Here is a 19,711-nt window from a genome sequence, read left to right as displayed (position 1 = left end):
GATAAAGTTAAGTTCAGGTGGAGCCAGGTGTCTCCATAACAACACAGGATTAAAAGAGAAAGAAAAAAAAAAAAAGTTTGCCATTTGCAGTTTTATTTCCTCCTGCCCCTTGGGGACTTCAGGCCTCCCTACAGAGGCTGTTAACATTCTCACTACCAAACAGTCTATAGACTCCTGGACTGAGTCACCTCAGGCCAAACAACTAACAGGGAGGGAGCACAGCCCCATTCATCAGCAGAATTTGAATTAAAGGTGTACTGAGCATGGCCCTGCCCACCAGAGCAAGACCTAGGTTCCCCTCAGTCAGTCCCTCCCATCAGGAAGCTTGCACAAGCCTCTCAGCCTCATCTACCAGAGGGCAGATAGAAAAAGCAAGAAATATAATCCTACAGCCTCTAGAACAGAAACAACAATCCCAGAAAGTGAACCAAAATGATCACATGGATCACAGCCTTGTGTAATTCAAAGAAACTATGAGCCACATGCCGTGTAGGGACACTGAAGACGGACAGGTCATGGTGAAGAGTTCTGACCAAACATGGTCCACTGTAGAAGGGAATGGCAAACCACTTCAGCATTCTTGCCTTCAGAACCACATGAACAGCATGAAGAGGCAAAAGATATGACACCAGAAGATGAGTCCTCCAGGTTGGTAGGTGTCCAATATACATATGCTATTGGGGAAGAGCAGACAAATAGCTCCAGATAGAATGAAGAGACCAGGCCAAAGTGGAAACAACACTCAGTTGTAATGAAAGAACATTCCAATATGGTAAAGAACAATATTGCATAGGAACCTGGAATGTTGGGTCCATGAATCAAGGTAAATTGAACATGGTCAAGCAGGAGATGGCAAGAGTAAACAATGATATCTTAGGAATCAGTGAAATTAAAATGGATGAGAATGGGTTAATTTAATTCAGATGATCATTAAATCTACTACTATGGGCAAGAATACCTTAGAAAAAATTGAGTAGCCCTCATAGTCCATAAAAGAGTCCGAAAAATGGCAGAATGATCTCGGTCTGTTTCCAAGACAAAACATTCAACATTCCAGTAATCCAAGTCTATGCCCTAATCACTAATGCCAAAGAAGCTGTGGTTCTGTGAAGACCTAAAAGACCTTCTAGAACTAACACTAAAAAAGGATGCTCTTTTCAACACAGGGAATTAGAATGCAAAAGTAGGAAATCAAGAGATACCTGGAGTAACAGGCAAGCTTGGCCTTGAAGCACAAAATGAAGCAGGGCAAAGACTAACAGAATTTTGACACGAGAACACCCTGATCATAGCCAACAGCCTTTTCCAACAACATAAGAGATGACTTTACACATGAACATCACCAGATGGTCAATACTGAAATCAGATTGATTATATTCTTTGCAACTTAAAATGGAAAAGCTCTTGATATAGTCAGAATAAACAAGAATGGAAGCTGACTGTGGCTCATCCCTGTGGCTCATATCATGAGCTCCTTATTGCATAATTAAGGAAGATATTGAAGAATGTAGCAAAAACCACTAGACCATTCAGGTATGACCTAAATCAAATCCCTTATGATTATATAGTGGAGATGACAAGTAGATTCAAGAGATTAGATCTGGTAGAAGGAGTGAATTCCAATCCCCTGGAGTAACAGGCAAGTTTGGCCTTGAAGCACAAAGTGTACACCCACATATGGAGTTTGTACTGGAGGAAGGACAGGCTCTACTGATGAGCATGTATTTAACAATTAAGATAGTCTTGCCAGTATATTCCTATTAAAGATGGTTCTCTAAAAGTAAGAAAACAAAGAATATCTAAAAGTGAACTGAAGGTCCAAAGAGAACTAGAGTCGTCAATTCCTGGGGGAAACAACATAAGATACAGAAAGATTTGCTTTGCAGTTATAATTATGGAGTCTTTATCAAATTCCAAAGGTTAATCTCACATGCAATCTTTAAACATAATGTACACTGTCAGTGATAAACTTAGCTGCTTGTTTTCCTGAGGTACCCAGACATGCCTGGATGGTGAGTTGGTTATGGAGTAGATTGATACCTATCCCTTTTATATCCATACTACCCTACTGATTATTTAATGCTGTATGCATTCTGATTGGGTGGTGTCCCCACTGACTGGCTAGTGTCCCTGCCTCAAGGGTTTATAAATATTTTGAATATACCCTTGCTTGTGAATAAATATTAAATACATACTGTACAGGTGAAAACTAGAAACAATTATGGCAACTGATTATAGGATAGACCAGTTTGTCACAATATGACCAGTCATCTATGTATGATGATACCTGAGCAGAAGGGATATAAGCACAACATGATTTATCTTATTGAGAAAGACCAAAAAAGATGGCTTAGTTTGAGAAGGTCTCTGATGGCTCAGATCTGCCTGCAATGCAGGAGACCTGGGTTTGATCCCTGGGTCAGAAAGATCTCCTGGAGAAGGGAATGGAGAATTTCATGGACAGTAGAGCCTGGAAGGCTTCCGTCCATGGGGTCACAAAGAGTTGGACATGTCTGAGCAACTAACATCTTCAGTCTGGGCTTCCCTGGTGGCTCAGATGGTAAAGAATCCTCCTGCAATGCAGGAGACCAGGGTTCAATACCTGGGTTGGGAAGATCCCCAGGAGAAGGGCACAGCAACCCACTCCAGCATTCTTGCCTGGAAAATTCCATGGACAGAGGAGCCTAGCAGGGCACACTCCATGGGGTCACAGAGTTGAGCACACCTGAGCAACTAACACCCTTTAAATAAGGAATAAGATTGTTGGGACACAAATCCTGGCTCTTGACTCTGTGGCATTGGGCAAAAATGGAGAAAATCTCTTAGATGGTTTGGAGGATTACGCAAATGAATGTGTATAAAAGTATTGAGAATAATGTCTAACATATAGTACATAAATAAGTTTTAACTGTTATTTAAGCCTTGGAATTCAGAAATGAGCCCCAACCCCACCTTACCAACAACTATCAAATAGAGTTTCAGAAGTTGCCAAAGACTTTTTTGCCTTATAATCAAAAAGGATAAGAGTACTGGGAATAAAAAATACTCATATTTTTATTGCCTAAAAGTTATGGCCAACCTAGATAGCATATTGAAAAGCAGAGACATTACTTTGCCAACAAAGGTCCGTCTAGTCAAGGCTATGGTTTTTCCTGTGGTCATGTATGGATGTGAGAGTTGGACTGTAAAGAAAGCTAAGCACTAAAGAACTGATGCTTTTGAACTGTGGTGTTGGAGAAGACTCTTGAGAGTCCCTTGGACTGCAAGGAGATCCAACCAGTCCATTCTGAAGGAGATCAGCCCTGGGATTTCTTTGGAAGGAATGATGCTAAAGCTGAAACTCCAGTACCTTGGCCACCTCATGCAAAGAGTTGACTCATTGGAAAAGACTCTGATGCTGGGAGGGGTTGGGGGCGGGAGGAGAAGGGGATGACAGAGGATGAGATGGCTGGATGGCATCACTGATTCGATGGACATGAGTTTGAGTGAACTCCGGGAGTTGGTGATGGACAGGGAGGCCTGGCGTGCTGTAATTCATGGAGTCGCAAAGAGTCAGACACGACCGAGCGACTGAACTGAACTGAACTGAAAGTTTCCACAGGCAAAAAAATGTATTTTAGAGGGAAAAAATTAATAACCAACCACATCTTAGCTCTTAGGACTCTATTTCAATATACCCACTAGGAGATGATCTTTCCTGGAACTGACTAGGTATAGGATGCTTTTTACAATGTCTTAGCATTTTATGAATTTGAAATTGACTCTAGGATTATTTATCAACACGTGTGCACTCAGTTGTCTCCAACTCTTTGCAACCCCATGACTGTAGTCCACCAGGCTCTTCTATCAATGGAATTTTCCAGGCAAGAACACTGGAGTGGGTTGCCATTTCCTTCTCCGGGGGCTCTTCTTGATCCAGGGATCGAACCTGAGTCTCCTGCATTGGCAGGTGGATGCTTTACCACTTGTGCGATGTGGGAAGCCCAGGGTTATATATGCTCTATATTTATTAAGACATTGCTTTCAAACAGGTTTTTGCAATATACCTTAGCCGGGTTTGGAAGTGCTTGTCATACTCCAAGACCTGCCAGCACTAGATATTTTCAATATTTTGCTAATAAAAAGGGGCATCTTGGTTTTGTGTTAATTTACATTTATAATGCTTTAAACAAATGAGACATCTTTGCTAAATATTTTAGCTTGATGCCTGTGTTTCTTAGAAACAGCTTGAAAGGATTTGTGCAATTATATCAAAAATTACAGTAAAAATTGCTTACATAATTATAGGTAAAAGATCATTAAATGTTTAGGGTTTTAAAAAATATAGCACAGCTTTAAAAAGAGGTATAGTAAATTCTTTAGAGATCAAATGATTAGATGAAATGATTCAAAGAATGTATAAATTAAGAAAGTCTATTTTATATGTTTCTTAAAAATACTTAATGCAGACTGAGGTAGAGATTAGGTGATCTGGGACAGCATGAGAAGGGAGGCCCAGTTTAACCAGACTGGGTTTAAAAGGAAAAATATGGCTAAGGTAGTGCCAAAACAATGAGTAAACTTTTAAACATATTACTGGGAAAGAACATTTAATGAAGTACTGAACTTTGTATAAGACAGTGGTGTTTTCCAAGAGAATACTTACTTCCTTAATTTGAAATGATATTGAACTTTATTATCCAACAGATAGAAATATTACTGAAGTCAATAACATTGATCTTGTACAAATCAATGAATTGACAGGACATTCTAGTGATTTCAGCTAAGGTAGATAGAAGATGAGGCAGAAAGAGAAAGCTTTTCTCTTTAGAAAGTGGTCTCCATGCTGCCTCTAATCTATATTATATTAGATAAAAAGAACCCCATTAGTCAAAGATAGTATGTAGGACAGAATCTGGGTGGCCATGGCAAAGACACATATGAAACAGAAAGCATTAAAGTAAACGTACTTTTACATATCTCTGGTTGTTATCTTAATATCTGGTTGATTGGGAATTCTTAGTCTGAACTCTTAAACAGCTGATAAGGAATGATGTACAATTTATAAAATACAAGGTTCCAAGATCAAAAGCAAAGGAAGAGCAAGCCTCCACTACTCAAAATTTAAAAGTAACCCTCTGAAGGGACATTTAGCAGGCATTACAGAGAAAAATTCTGAAGAGATGATAAACAGCTGCCCCTTTTAGCTACATCTGATTCTTCAACAGAGAGGAATGCAATAGAGGGCATTATCACAGAGACCTGATGGAAAGGAATTTCAGAGAAAAGCAAGCCTCCAAGGGTAAACTCTCTCGCAAAAGAAAAAAATACATACATTTTTTTTAAATCATGGAGTAAAAGAGACCCTAAAATATTTACCGGGAACTTCGCTTTGGGCCAAATTTGAGGTATTTTGAATGCTTTAACACAACTGAATACAAATGAAAGGTGTACCTATGTGAGAAAGAGAGTGTGTTGTTAGGAGAACCTAAAGTTAAACAAAGCAAGAATAGCAGGAGTTTTAGGATGACATATGTTTATAGCTCCAGTTAAGTGGAATGAACTTGGACCTTAGTTTTCTATCCTAGGAAAGTGAGGTCATAGTCCTAGGGAGTGTATACCAAGGGCCAGTCTTACCTGGGAGAAGTCTGAGAAGGACTGGAATTTTCCTGAGTAGGCAATTTGGTCTTCCTAGGGCTTAAACTAAATCAAGGAGTGACTGGGCAGTTTGGTAGCCCCTGAACTGCTGCTGGGGAAATCTCTACATGTCTGGAGTTGGAAGTCAGTTACAGATATTCATTTAAAGCATCCAAGAGGATGCTGTAATGTAAGTTTAGAACAAAATTTCCACTCCTACAAGTGTCTGGGAATTTCTCATTGACCCAGACACCTATGATTTCCTTACTATACAATGTATACTTAGTTACTGACCACAGCAGGAAGGGGCTGCCCAGGATCCCCAGTTACTGATCAAAATATTCATACAACGTTGGTCTTGTCTACGTGTCTGGAAGAAAACTAAATCCAGGAATTGGTGCCTTCTCCAGCACAAACCAGCTGATAGAGCACGCTGAGGTGGGAAATGGGTGGTGGGCGAAGGGGTGGGTTGGGGGGGACAGACTGAAACTGGGCAGAACTTTCCTCCAAGAAGCCTAATTTACTTAAGTTCAGGATTCTCAGTTTTATGAGAGTATATTAAAATATCATGTTACAATGTGATTAGGAAATTATTTGTCTTATCTATATTCTGAAATAATAATGATCAATATTTATGGAACATGTTCTACACACCAGGCATGTTGCTAAGCACTTTAAATACAGTTTGCTTCTTCACAGCAAACCTCAGAGGTCCTGTCTACCTCACTTTAAAAATTAAGAAACTAAGCCTCAGAGAAAAATATACAATTGCTTAATGGTGGAACTGGTATTCATGTCAAGAATTATTTGCCCCTAGAGATTATGATCCTAACCACCACAACTTATTATAACTTTTCATGAAAATTTGCTTATAAATGTGGGAGATGACACCAGTTTACTGTTTAGACAGAAGGATTTCCTCCAGAGTTTGGGGAAATGTGGAAAATCTAGTTTTCCTTCTCAGGTAGCAGCAATACAAAAACATAAATTATCTTTTAGTATTTTTTTTCTAACGTCCCAAGTCCCAAACAACATAAATCTAATGAGAATTAAATCTTAATTTGTTAAGTCCTTTCTTAGGTATTAAAAAGGAGCTTTACTTAATGACTCCCTTGAGACAATGTAAATAAGTAGCCAACTTCAGCTTCTTATTTTAGAATTAAAAAGTCACTTGATTCTGCTAGAAAACCACATTTCTTTTTCTTCCCCCACACAGGGAGAAAAGATGTATCCCTGGGTTAGCTAACAAGCTTCTGTAGTGTAACCAGAGGAATAATCAGAGGTGAGAATACACTCTCAGACAGGAATTTCCCTAAATACTTTTCAGAACAAACATTTCTCATTCCTCTTTCACAACTTTATCAGAAGATTATGATGTCTGTCCTTTGTGTTTTATCATTTTTGCTAAATTATTTGAAATATTTCAGCATGATCCTCCAAGAAAACCTTTTAGTAAGCACATTTTTTGCAACTGTAGATATCTGCCCTAAATCAATCTACAATTCAGTTACAAAAACCAGTCACAATTTTTTATTAACAGAAAAATAATTTTTGTGTCATTCATGCCCTATTTTAAGTTTTAGGTACATACAACTTAGGAAAAAAATCTTACCTTACTTAGAAGTGTAGGCCTTCCAGCAGTCCATATCACTAAGCAGTCCATAAGAATACAGGTTGAATTCAGGTGTGAGAAGTTGTACTGATGAATACAGTCTGAGTCAGAAAGCAAAGTCTAAGGTGCATTTGATTACCAAGGAAACCAATAATGCAAGACTCCTGACCCTATGCAGATCAGGGTCAATACAGATGTTTAAAGTCCAGAAATCAGGACGCCCAGTTACAGATAGTACAATGGCCCCTTTGGTTTCCTGCTTTGCATGCCAATTCCTTCACCATCAGCAAGACCCAGGCAACCTCCCTGGGGTGGGACTGCTCTCTGGTCTCCAGGTGCAGAGCAAGCCTATCTAGTTGGTTAGATTACTACAATCACCTGCTGCTGATTGCAGCGAGTGCTGATGGTGCCATGCAAGAGAGCCATAACCTTGCACAGAGTCATAGCACATCTGCACCTACAATTCTCATTGCAGTTCTGGCTGGGAGCATACTCGAGATGAACAAACTCAGCTTCAGAGAATAGCTTTCTTTGTAAAGACTTCCCTGAACTCCTTGGGGAGACCTTAGCAGTGCATGCCTCTGATTTATGCTATTGCTATTATAATTATTGGGTGTTTACTTTTCTCTCTCACACATACACTAACACATGTGGAAGACACTAGGCATCATCCTTTACTCACTCCTGTAACCCCAACTAGCAATGTGCCTACTACATGCTAGCACATAGTAGGTGGTCAGTATTTGCTTGTTACTTCACAAGGACATTAGACTCTTTGAAAGGACTTCAGCAGGACTCTCTTGTCTGGATCAAAAGGCACACAAAGTCCTTGATCCTGTGGCCCTGGCTGACTATCTAGCCTCCATGCATTACTGCCCGCATCCACTTAGCCGCCTGCCAATGGAGACACTTGGAGGAGAAGGAAGGGTACATTACGGGAGGGGGAACTCTTCCCTCTTTTTCTCCCTCCTTCTTCTACTCAGCTCTCACCAGTGGTGAGTCTTTTACTACTCCCTGAAAACTGAATTGGAGGTTGCTGCTCCCCTCCCAGGATCCCCAAAGTCACCCATGCCAACTTTAATCACTAATAAGATTCATTATGAAATAAGATCAAACAAGGGCTTCCTTTAAAGACACAGGCAATCCCAGCTTTCACCTCTGAGTCCCCAGGGCCACACAGTTCCTCATACATCACAGCCACTCTAATATTAGTTTAAGGAAATAGCTAAGATCCTAAAGCCCACACATGGGGAGAACAGACTTTCACGGAATCTCAAAATAGAAGAACCAGATAGTCTTTGAACATTTTTGAAGTCTTAAGATGAAATACCATATAGGTATTTATTATGCAGAGACTGTTAAAGCTGAAGTAAAAATAGAATTACGGTTTTTAAGAATATCAATAGACGAGAGATGAGGGTTGCTCTGAGGTTAATGTCACAGAGAAAGTTACCTCAACTCAACATTTATACTATAACTAAAGACTAGATCAACAGCTGTAGGTTATGCACCTTTCCCTTGAGATGGATTTGTCACTGCCTCTCCAGGAAGGGGTACATGAAAGGAAGCAGGATGAGCCATTAGGAACTAGATTAGGGAAGCCCACAGGGTCACTGCTTGCAGAGGTTCTATTATTAAACTCCGACAGCTGTTACCAATCCAAGTATGTATCAGTTTGCATTCTCCTCTGCCAAGTTCCTACATAATGTCTTCAAGTTGCTGGGTGGAGAAATGGCATATGGAATATTGTTAACATTGATCGTATCTATCATGCATATGCACCTACTCTAAGGCTCAGAAGAGAATTTAAAGTAACACTGGCATTTAACACTTATTAAATTTGCAAAAGTTCTGAAGAAATAAAAGTATAACCGTCATGTAACTTGAGGATGGGAGAGTAGTTACTGCTGAATCCTCAGAGATCAAATACAGCTGAAATTAATAATCCAACCAGAGTCTTTCAACTGTCAAAACACTGCAGAAGAAAGTGAATTTGAGCTCTAAAGTGGAGGAGTAGACAGACATAACTAAAATTTAGACAATCTTAAATTGGTCTGAAAGGCAGACTAAGCATTATATATTAGGCATTTGCTAAATCAGTTCTATCAATTCTTAATTTCTAACAAGAAACAATCTCCTAGTACTAGCTAGTAGAAAATTTGATCTGTTAAATTCACACCCTTGTTTTCCTAGATGCTAAACGTGATGTCTGTCATCGTTTGTGCATTTCTTCCTGTCCTGGCCCATGGCTGCTACAGAATTGTCACATTATATGCTGGGGCTTCTCATTCTTCAAGATTCTATCTGTGACCTTCTCTTTGTTCTCTGTTTTCCTTGTATTTTCACACGTCTCATGTATAGAACAGCCTCAACAATTTTCAGTTTTATAGTGTGTTATCATTTAAAATTGCTTCCATGTGCAATTCTGTGCATCTATTCTTCCATTCTGTGTGTCTATCTTGTTCATCCCAGGGATTCTGTTTCCTAGAGAGTCATAAAGGAGAGAAAATTAACACCCTTCAATGTTCATTTGCAGCCTGGAGGGGTCAAGGTTTTCCTTTCTTCAGGGTCTCTTGTTGACAATTTTAAAAGTTTTCTACATGGTTCCTTAAAACATCCCGCCCCCACCAGGACAAAGCCCCAGCTACCCACGGGAATTGTTAACTCAAGAACACCCTTGGGTTCACCCTCCCTCTTTCCTTCCTTCTTTCACTCTTCTTAGGGCCCTCCACCGTTTGGGTTCCCTTCCTCAATTCAACTACTTGCATGAAAGACTTAGCTCAGGCTCTGCTTCTTGGAGAAACCCAATTACTTAAGGCTATGAAAACATTCTTTTGATTTTCTGATTCATTCTTATTACCCTATCAATCACCAGAGCTAAAACTCAATACTCATTTTCCACTTACGATCACAAAGAACAGCCTCAAGACTTAATATTTGAATATCAAGTATAACTTCCATAAGTTCTATTCAGCCTTGCACACATTAGGTGGTTAATAAGGGAAAACTGTGGTTACTTTTAAGGTAGTGATTACTTAAGAAGAATGATGTATATGTAAATATGAAAAGAAATACATAAATTGCCCTTTTGCAGATGACTTAAAATAGCTAGAAGTAGCTATAACTACCCAGTGACATTTCTAGGATCAGTTCAGAGAGTTCTACATCTATAAACCTTCCTGGCTGTTTTCTTTTCATCCTATGTTTTCTAATAAAAAGTAAAAACTTAATTCTTATGGCTTCTTATTTTATGTATATATTGATGGTTTACAGTCTTACAGAATGGAGAAAACACAATGATGTCCTTATAGCTTTGAGGTTTATAATAGCAATGATACCAATGTTTATCCACTGTAATTATCTATACATAAATGTATTAATGGGGGTTGCTTTCATTAATTTTATAAAGATGGAACATGATCATCTTCTCTGTTTCTGGTTAAAAAATTAAGAAAATCTCTTGGACAAAGTACCATATTGTTATCAGCTTCACATATCAGCACAGTATTAAGAAAACCAACTGCTGAATGTGAAACTATTTTTGATTTGGAAAGGAAAAATCTAAGTATTAGTAGTACCAAAAGGAACAGTTCTATGCAGCTTATGCAGACTATCAGATCAGTTAGCCACATGCTTCTGATTTAAAAGCCAACAAAGATCATTTTATAATATTTGACAGATACCAGAAATCAAGCAACCTGAATGTAAACATTGCTGTGATTGCTTGTCACTAAAGATTGAGATGCTGTGTATTATGTTATAAATATGAAGCAAAGAAATCAAGACCCAGCTTATGAATCTCAGATATACTGGCTGAAACATTCATCAATGTGGAAAAACCGAATTTTTTCCAGGGTTTCCAAAAGAACACACAAGAGTCAATACAGAGTGGCTGAGGAATCTATTTCTCTCAAAATCTAAAACAGATATACCTATAAATAGGTATCAGTTACTTCCATGAACACCAGAATTATCCACATAATTAATAATAATACAATTTTTTTTTTTTTAGGTCAGAGAATTTTAAATTTTATTTTATTTTTAAACTTTACATAATTGTATTAGTTTTGCCAAATATCAAAATGAATCCGCCACAGGTATACATGTGTTCCCCATCCTGAACCCTCCTCCCTCCTCCCTCCCCATACCATCCCTCTGGGTCGTCCCAGTGCACCAGCCCCAAGCATCCAGTATCGTGCATCGAACCTGGACTGGCGACTTGTTTCATACATGATATTTTACATGTTTCAATGCCATTCTCTCAAATCTTCCCACCCTCTCCCTCTCCCACAGAGTCCATAAGACTGTTCTATACATCAGTGTCTCTTTTGCTGTCTCGTACACAGGGTTATTGTTACCATCTTTCTAAATTCCATATATATGCGTTAGTATACTGTATTGGTGTTTTTCTTTCTGGCTTACTTCACTCTGTATAATAGGCTCCAGTTTCATCCACCTCATTAGAACTGATTCAAATGTATTCTTTTTAATGGCTGAGTAATACTCCATTGTGTATATTTTTAAAGAACATTTAAAGTGTAGTTTGCTTGAACATAAAAATAACAACTGGTCATGTCAGTGGAAAAAATAATAAAGTAAAATCAGTTTTCATGACTGCTTTTAATTCCCGAAGAAAAATATGTACTGTTTTTGTTGTTCAGTTGCCCAATCATGTCTGACTCTTTGAGACCCCATGGATGGAAGCATGCCTGGCCTCCCTGACCCTCACCACCTCCAGAAGTTTACCCAAGTTCATGTCCATTGCATTGGTGATGCACAATTTAAAAAAATTATTGAAGCTCTAAGTAATTCACTCCTTAGTCAAAAAATAGAATATCTTTGTTTCAATAAGCCCATCTTTTCACTTTGTATTCCACTAGAACATAGCTCTCCATAGGTACATTGTCATGGCTTTCCCTATTCTCCAATATTATAATCAAAATTAGATTCATATTTATATGACTGTCTTGGTAAAAACAAAATTATGAAAGTGCTCTGATCAATTTTGCTTAAAATCTTATATTATGTTGACTTGGCAACAATCAGTTGGAGTGCACAGAAAAGAGCCAGATGTTCATAGAACAACAATGACTGAGGAATAGTAGACATTACAGACAGCCACTACCAGTGGTCACTTTGTAATGGTGTGAATGGTCAACAAGTTTCAACAGGTTCCACAGCAGAAAAGTCTCTCTGGAGCTCATGGTAAGGCTAAGGCGTCAAATACTGGGAGACAGGATGGACTTTATTGGATATGCATTATGAAGTCGTCACTCTGTAGGAAATTATATACTTGCTCTGGAAACGGGGCAATTACGTGAAATGTTAATGAATACTTTCAGACAAAAGAAGTGTCAAAATAGCAAAGTGGGATTGGATTTTATGAGGAGGTTAATTTCCAAAGTCAGCATATAAAGCAAAACACTTGCAAAGTCAAAATTACCTCTGAAAGTCCTTACAAAAATCCCTTACCACATAAGAAACAGACAGAAGTACCCCAAGTTTAACAGAAAAGTTTGTCTTTTCGAGTTTTATTATTTAAGCATGGCAATAGACTACTATTTCTTTAGTTCAAAATACTGTTTTTCATTTGAGGACCCAATGTAATTGACATGCATTTCAGGTCTATGTGGTACTAAAAATACCTGCAATATATGCCTGAAGTAAAGTGAAGTGAAGGTTGCTCCGTCATGTCCAACTCTTTGTGACTTCATGGAATGTAGCCTGCCAGGCTCCTTTGTCCATGGGGTTATCCAAGCAAGTATAGTGGAGTGGGCAGCCAGTCCCTTTTCCAGGGGATATTCCCAACACAGGGATTGAACCCAGGTCTCCCGCATTGCAGGTGGACTCTTTATTAACTGAGCCACCAGAGATATTCTTAATCACTATGAAATCGCTGCACTCAAAACTACACATATGACTTATGGAAAGTCACAGAACACTGTATGGTATCAATTACCTTTAAGATTTGGTGAGGTAGTTTCACTTCTATATGAAAGCAACAGAACTTGAAGTCACTCCCAACTCTATGGTATGGGTCTATGAAATAAGTCTTTTCTATAATAAGCCTCTAGGTCAGCACCCATGTCAATCACCTAAGTCTGAATTCATAGTTTAGATTTTTGACTCAGTGTCAGAATTGATGGCCCTCTGACACAGGACTGTGTCAAAGGTTGGGTCAGATTTTTAGTATAAGCTTTAGCAACAGACCTACGTTTGAACCACAGAGCCACTTTTGTTTTTTGTTTTTCACTTTTTGAGATAATTATAGGTTAATGTACAGTTGTTAAGAAATAATACAAGGAGATCCTAGGTACCCTTTACCCAGTTTCCCTGAAAGATAACATCTTGCAAAACTAGTATAATATTAGAATGAATGTGTTAGTTTCCTAGGACTGCCATAACAAAGTACCACAGTTTAGGTGGTTTAAACAACTGAAAGCTATTTTGTCACTGTTCTGGAGGCTTGAAGTCTGAGAACAAGTTGTCAGCAAGGCTGGTTCCTTCTGAGGTCTCTTGACCTCAGAAGCTAAAGTTCAGGTGAGCTGAACACCTCAAGGTGTTTGTTGTCAAGGTTGGTTTCTCCTAGTGTGTAGATGGCTGTCTCCCCCCTGGGTCTTTATGTCTCCCCTCTGTATGTGTCTTAGGATTTCTTCTTAAAAGGAAATGACTCATATTAGATTAGGACTCTTCCTAATGACCTCATTTCAATGTAGGAACCTCTTTAAAGACTGAATCTCCAAATATTATTACATTCTGAGATCTTGGTAGTTAGGATTTCAACTGTGAATTTTGGTGGGGGAGGTATAAAATTCAGTCTGTAACAACTAGGGTATTGATATTCATACAGTTAAGATACAGAACATGTCCATCACCACAAGATTAGCTCATATTGACCTTTTTAGGCACATTTATCTTCCTCCTCTCACCCTACTTGGAGAAGGCAATGGCACCCCACTCCAGTACTCTTGCCTGGAAAATCCCATGGACGGAGGAGCCTGGTAGGCTGCAGTCCTTGGTGTTGCTAAGAGTCGGGGACGACTGAGAGACTTCATTTTCACTTTTCACTTTCATGCACTGGAGAAGGAAATGGCAACCCACTCCAGTGTTCTTGCCTGGAGAATCCCAGGGATAGGGGAGCCTGGTGGGCTGTCATCTATGGGGTCGCACAGAGTCGGACACGACTGAAGTGACTTAGCATTCTCACCCTACTTAACCTGTTAACCCCTGGAATTTATTCATCTTTTCTCCACTCTAAAATTTTGTCATTTTGAGGATGTCTTATAAATGGTACAGATAGTATATTACTTTTAGGGATTGTCCCTTTAAACCTAGCAGAATTCTCTGGTGATTCATCCAGACTGTTGCATGTGTTACTAATGCATTCCTTTTCCAAGGCTGAGTAGTATTCTATAGTGTGAGTACTACAGTTTAACCACTCACTAGTTGAAGGACATGAGGGCTGACTTCAGTTTTTGGCTGTTACCAGTAAATCTGCCATAAGTATCTATGAACAGGTTCTGAGTGAGCACAGTGTTCATTTGCAGGGATAAATACCAGGAGTGCAATTGCTGGAATATTTTGTTTTTTTTAAGAAACTGCTTATTTCCCAGAATAGCTGTACCATTTTTAGTCCCTCCAGCAGTATGAGTAATTCACTAGCAATATGAGTGATCCAATTTCTCTAAATCTTCACCAGCATTTGGTGTCACGATTTTTTAATCAGCATGTGGTGCTATCACCATTTAGCTATTCTGATAGGTAGGCAGTACTTCATTCTGAGTTTAATTTGCATTTCCCTGTTACCTAACAATGTTAATATCTTTTCACATGCTAACTTATATATTCTAGTGAAATGTCTGTTTATGTTTTTGCTCATTTTCTAATGACTTGCCTATTTATTGTTGAGTTTTAAGCACATTTTCTATATTCTAAATGCTAGTCCTTTGTCAGACACATGGTTTACAAATTATTTTCTGTGTGTAGCTTGACTTTTCATCCTTCTAACAGAGACTTTTGCAGAGCAACAGTTTTTAGTTTGAGACTTTAGATCTTACTCTTACATTGTATTTTAATTGATTTTTTCTGATACAGATTCAGTGGGGAAAGGGAGGGGTGTCATTCCTGTACTGTCCGGGGAGTGTATAATATCCTCGGTTCTGTCTCACCGTGGAAAAATTTGAAGTGGTGGACCAGTGTTGCAGCTCGTTTACAGCTCAGTTTTATTTGACAAACAAAGGAAAATATATCCTCAAGGCATGAGGGCAGGTTGATCCAAAAAAAGGGAGGGGCTTAATTTTGGCTCCTCTTTTTATATATTTTTTTCTCCTCCCCCTGAGCCTGCCCTATGTAAATTGGGCTAGCCAGGAGGGCTGTTTGTTTCACCTGAGGTTCTCACTCCAGTCCTCAGACTTTCCTTTGTTCCATTTTGGAGGGCTTTTTCCTTTGTCTTTTAGCCAACACTATTTTGGATTCCTTTTTCCTATTCTACCTACCTAACCCTACTACAGAGTGGGGTGGAACTCCAGGGTCCCACACAGTCTCTGCTGGCACTCGGGGGTGGGCAAAGTTCTCCTTTCTGCCTAGGAGGGACAAAAGTTCCAGTTTCCTATTCAGCCTTCTCTCCCACCACCCCTGTAGGGGGGCGTGGCACTTTCTTACAGCCTCTAGAAAATACAAACCTCAGTTCTCCCACCACCATTTTTCTGTGATGTTTTTGGTATAAATTGAGAGGCTATTGTCTAAGTTTTCTGTCTTGCTAGGATTTCCCTTTCTGATTTGTTTAGTAGAGAGAACAGACTTTTGTTTTGGCCCTTTCATCTATGCCTGTTGGCATTTCCAGTCGCCAAAGTCTAGGATTCAAGGGCTTCCCTGGTGGCTCAGATGGCAAAGAATCTGCCTTTATGTGGGAGACCTGGGTTCGATTCCTGGGTCAGGAAGAAGGCTAAGAGAAAACCCAAGGAATTCTCTACACTGTAGCTCCTTGGGTCCTGGATGTCCTAGCCTGTTGTCCTTTCTCTTTCTACCTTTCAGAGCCTTATATTATTCTATATATAGTGTTCAGGGTTTTTATTGTACTTAGTGGAATAAAAAGAGACAGGTGCTTCCACTTAGTCTGCCTGGAAGCAGTGATAGGGAAGCCCTTCTCTGTCACTTTAGCTTCTGTGAGACCCAGGAAACACCCACCTCATAGGGGGGTGCAGAAGACTAAACAAGACAATATATAAGGTGCGTGACTCACTGTAGACAGTGAACTACTGAATTGTTTCTCTTTGAAATGAAACTATGCTACCAGCCTTCTGACCTTTCAGGTGCATTTACAAGACTTCCTCTGAATCTTCTAGTTCCAGGGATCAGTATCTGCCAGACCTTTACATCCTCTCAATACCAATAAGACTATTCCTGCCTTTCCCCCTTGGAGTTGGCTAGTTCATATAGGGATGTGATTTCCTTAACAAAGCCCCTTGTCTATAGCAGACACTCAAACATCTACTCAAATGCAAGTTCTTCTTGTATCATCGTGAATTTTAGGAATGCCTTGGGGGAAATTCTCTCACAATAGGGCCATTTCCCCAGTAACAGAATGGGAATGACACCAGATTTTACCTCATAGGAACAGTGGCTCCACATGCCAACCTTCTCATCTGAATGATATCCACACCTTAAAAAAAAAAAGGCACACTACCAGAATAATGCAATAAAATCCTCCCATTATCACTGGTCTTTCCCTGACTTTTTTCCCCCCAGTTCCACCATTGTTCCACAGCAGGGGGAAGTAAAATTATAGTGAAGACAGCAAAACGGAAGAGGAGACAGTTACCAGCGGAGTCAAAGACTCTTGTGTAAGGGAGTTACATACAGACACCACAAGGGAGGATTCAGGCTTCCCTCCCAGCAGTCACAAACCAGAATTTCCTTCACTGTAGAACAGCAATATAGGGACATAGATAGTGTAATGTACAGGTACAGAGTCCTATTTCTCCCGAACTAAATTCTTGGATGAGAGCTATGCATAATCAAATGTAACTATAACATTCCAAAAGCACATTATTGAGTGAAGAACACTTTTAAAATAATTTTGCAACTCTAAAACAATGGACTATGCAATGAGAGTTTCTTTTGGTTATTAAATAGTTATTTAGAGCTGGAGACAATAACCCCGAGGTTCCAGATTCTGACAAGTTAAAGTCATCTGAAGGTGAAGATGATCTAATGTGTTTTGAGAAACCTCAGGTATGTCAATTTGGTTGCCACTCCAGTGGTCTGTTTAAAACATTTACACTTCCTTAAAAACAATAAATGAATCTATCTAACTTTTTACTGGCTCATTTTAAAAGATTTTTCTGGAAGATGTAAATTCAGAATCTCCAACCTACTTTGAAGGAGAGTTGAAGGATAAAAATTCCTTAGAAGGAGCCTATCTTATTTGAAGATCAGATGTGTGTATATTTCTGTGAATGGATTTTGTCTCTGCATGTTACACAAGGAACTCCCATCCCCAGAAACATAGATTTAGCATCTCCATATGAGTCAGATATGTCCTCATATTTTTTCTCCTATTCATCTGTAGATGTCAAGTTTACCCAAACTTGGATTGTATTCCTTCAATCACCAGTGGACGTGAAGAACGTTTCAAATGACAAGGAAACTGTTTACTTTCCTATATACTTTTTTAAAAGGCTTGAAGACAAGTATCATATTTCTTCACCCTGTCATCCTAGCAACTAGGGTCCTCATTACCTGGAAAGTAATAAGCACTTATTGAACAAAAGGACTGTGAAAGGAGAAGAAAAACAAAAGGAGTTAACTCAAGCATTTATTTTTAAAACTTATGATGAGTGCTCAAGTTGAGTGTTCTAGGGGGAGAAAACACTTAAAAGATTTTTATAGGCTATATTAAGGAAGGTCAATTTCATTATGAAAGTTCTTGAAGGGTATGAGAAAACTGAGGTTGTGTTATTAATAATCACAGAAGAAAATGCAAGGACATCAAGATTGGTTTAGCAGCCATTGAGGGGACAATTTGGTTTAGTAAGAACTGGAGAGGAAATTGAGGGTATGGTTTTTCAGGGTTCAGTGACAATTTTTTAGTCTTTTAGAATCTAGCACAGGAAAAATAATGTAACTGGGTGCCTCAGAAATACATATTTCTACTTTTCAATGGATTGAATGTTGCCTTACAATAAGAGCATTCAAAATAGCCTGTGGGGATAGAAAGGAGAAGACGACAGAAGATCAATAGAAACATGAAGGTTCTAGAAGTACAACAGGTAAACCAGAAAGCAATAAGTTTTGTTAACAGCAGTTTGTGTTAGATAACAAAGGAAAGCAGCAAGTTGGGTTTAATAAAGGAAATATTTGGGGACAAACAGGTTATTTTCCCTGAACTAGTTAACTTTTTTCCTTCTCCTCCACTGGGAGTACTCCTCCCAAGAGTACTTTTTTCCTTCTCCTCTACTGGGAGTACTCCTCCCAAGAGTACTTTTGGGTAAGTTAGATTTTTATTGAATGTTGATTTTATTTAAATGATCTAATTACCAAAATATGCAATATGAATAAGAAATATTTGGGGGGAAGTTGGAATTAAATAAAGTGTATAATAAAGAGCTATCAGTATTTACAGTTTAAGAAGTATGGTAGATTAAATATCCTAAACAACCATTCACAACCTAATCTAAGAATTTATGTAAATATTTTAAAAATCTTCTATAAAATGTCAATAGACAAAATTAAGAAACATAAGAAAAAATTCCCTCAAATTACTTAAAACCAGGAATGTTGAATAAATAGGCACCAAATCCATTTCTTGACATGTCAATTTCTGAGGAACCCTAGAGGGTCTCAAGGAGATTTTTTGTGAGCTAAAAGGAGGAAGAACTAAGTCCTGTGTCCCATCTAGTTAGGGAATCTAATAGAACAAGTGTTAGTCACTCAGTCGTGTCCAACTCTTTGAGATCCCATGGACTGCAGTCCACCAGGCTCCTCTGTCCATGGGATTCTCCAGGCAAGAATACTGGAGTGGGTAGCCATTCCCTTCTCTAGGGGGTCTTCCTGATCTAGGGATCAAACCTGGGTCCCCTGCACTGTGGGCAGATTCTTTACCTTCTGAGCCACCAGGAAAGCCCTAGTATTCTAACAAAATATCCTAATACTCTAATAGAATATCCTGCATAAAATTTTGACTCCTTCAGAATATAAGGTAAAAAAAGAACATTGCCCCAAAAGATGACATCAAGAAAACATGCCTTTCAAACGTGGTGCTAGGTGAAGGGAAAATAAAAACAAATGTCTCCCAGAGAACATACAAACGTCAACTTGTTGTCAAGTTCACTGTCAACACTCAAGCTACCTGTGTAGTCCAAGGAAACCCGAAGCACAGAACTAATTTGCAGTTGTACTGGATTAGTTGTACCTCCAGGATACTAAGATAAGAAAATATCAATCCTCTATAGGAACTTAACAATCACCCAGAACTCTTAAGAA

General features: G+C 38.9%; 1 protein-coding gene across 21 annotated transcripts in view; it reads right to left on the bottom strand.

Annotated features, from left to right (window-relative positions):
* The window catches only part of HHLA2 (HHLA2 member of B7 family), a 160,638-nt gene that overhangs the window by 106,970 nt on the left and 33,957 nt on the right, over window positions 1–19,711 (bottom strand). Inside the window, exon 2 of one of the 21 annotated variants that reach the window (XM_055568091.1) lies at window positions 7,229–7,329. The exons of 18 other annotated variants lie outside the window; for them this stretch is intronic. The gene's annotated coding sequence lies outside the window, so the exon portion shown is untranslated. Of the gene's footprint in view, window positions 1–7,228; window positions 7,330–19,711 lie in introns of those variants that run through there. 2 more of the 21 variants (XM_055568077.1, XM_055568085.1) reach the window with 2 other exon arrangements.

Source organism: Bubalus kerabau, chromosome 2, assembly GCF_029407905.1.
Source record: "Bubalus kerabau isolate K-KA32 ecotype Philippines breed swamp buffalo chromosome 2, PCC_UOA_SB_1v2, whole genome shotgun sequence".
NCBI classification, from domain to species: Eukaryota; Metazoa; Chordata; class Mammalia; order Artiodactyla; family Bovidae; genus Bubalus; species Bubalus kerabau.
The sequence above is the reverse complement of the archived record's forward strand: the minus strand, read 5'-3'. Positions and strand labels throughout refer to the sequence as shown.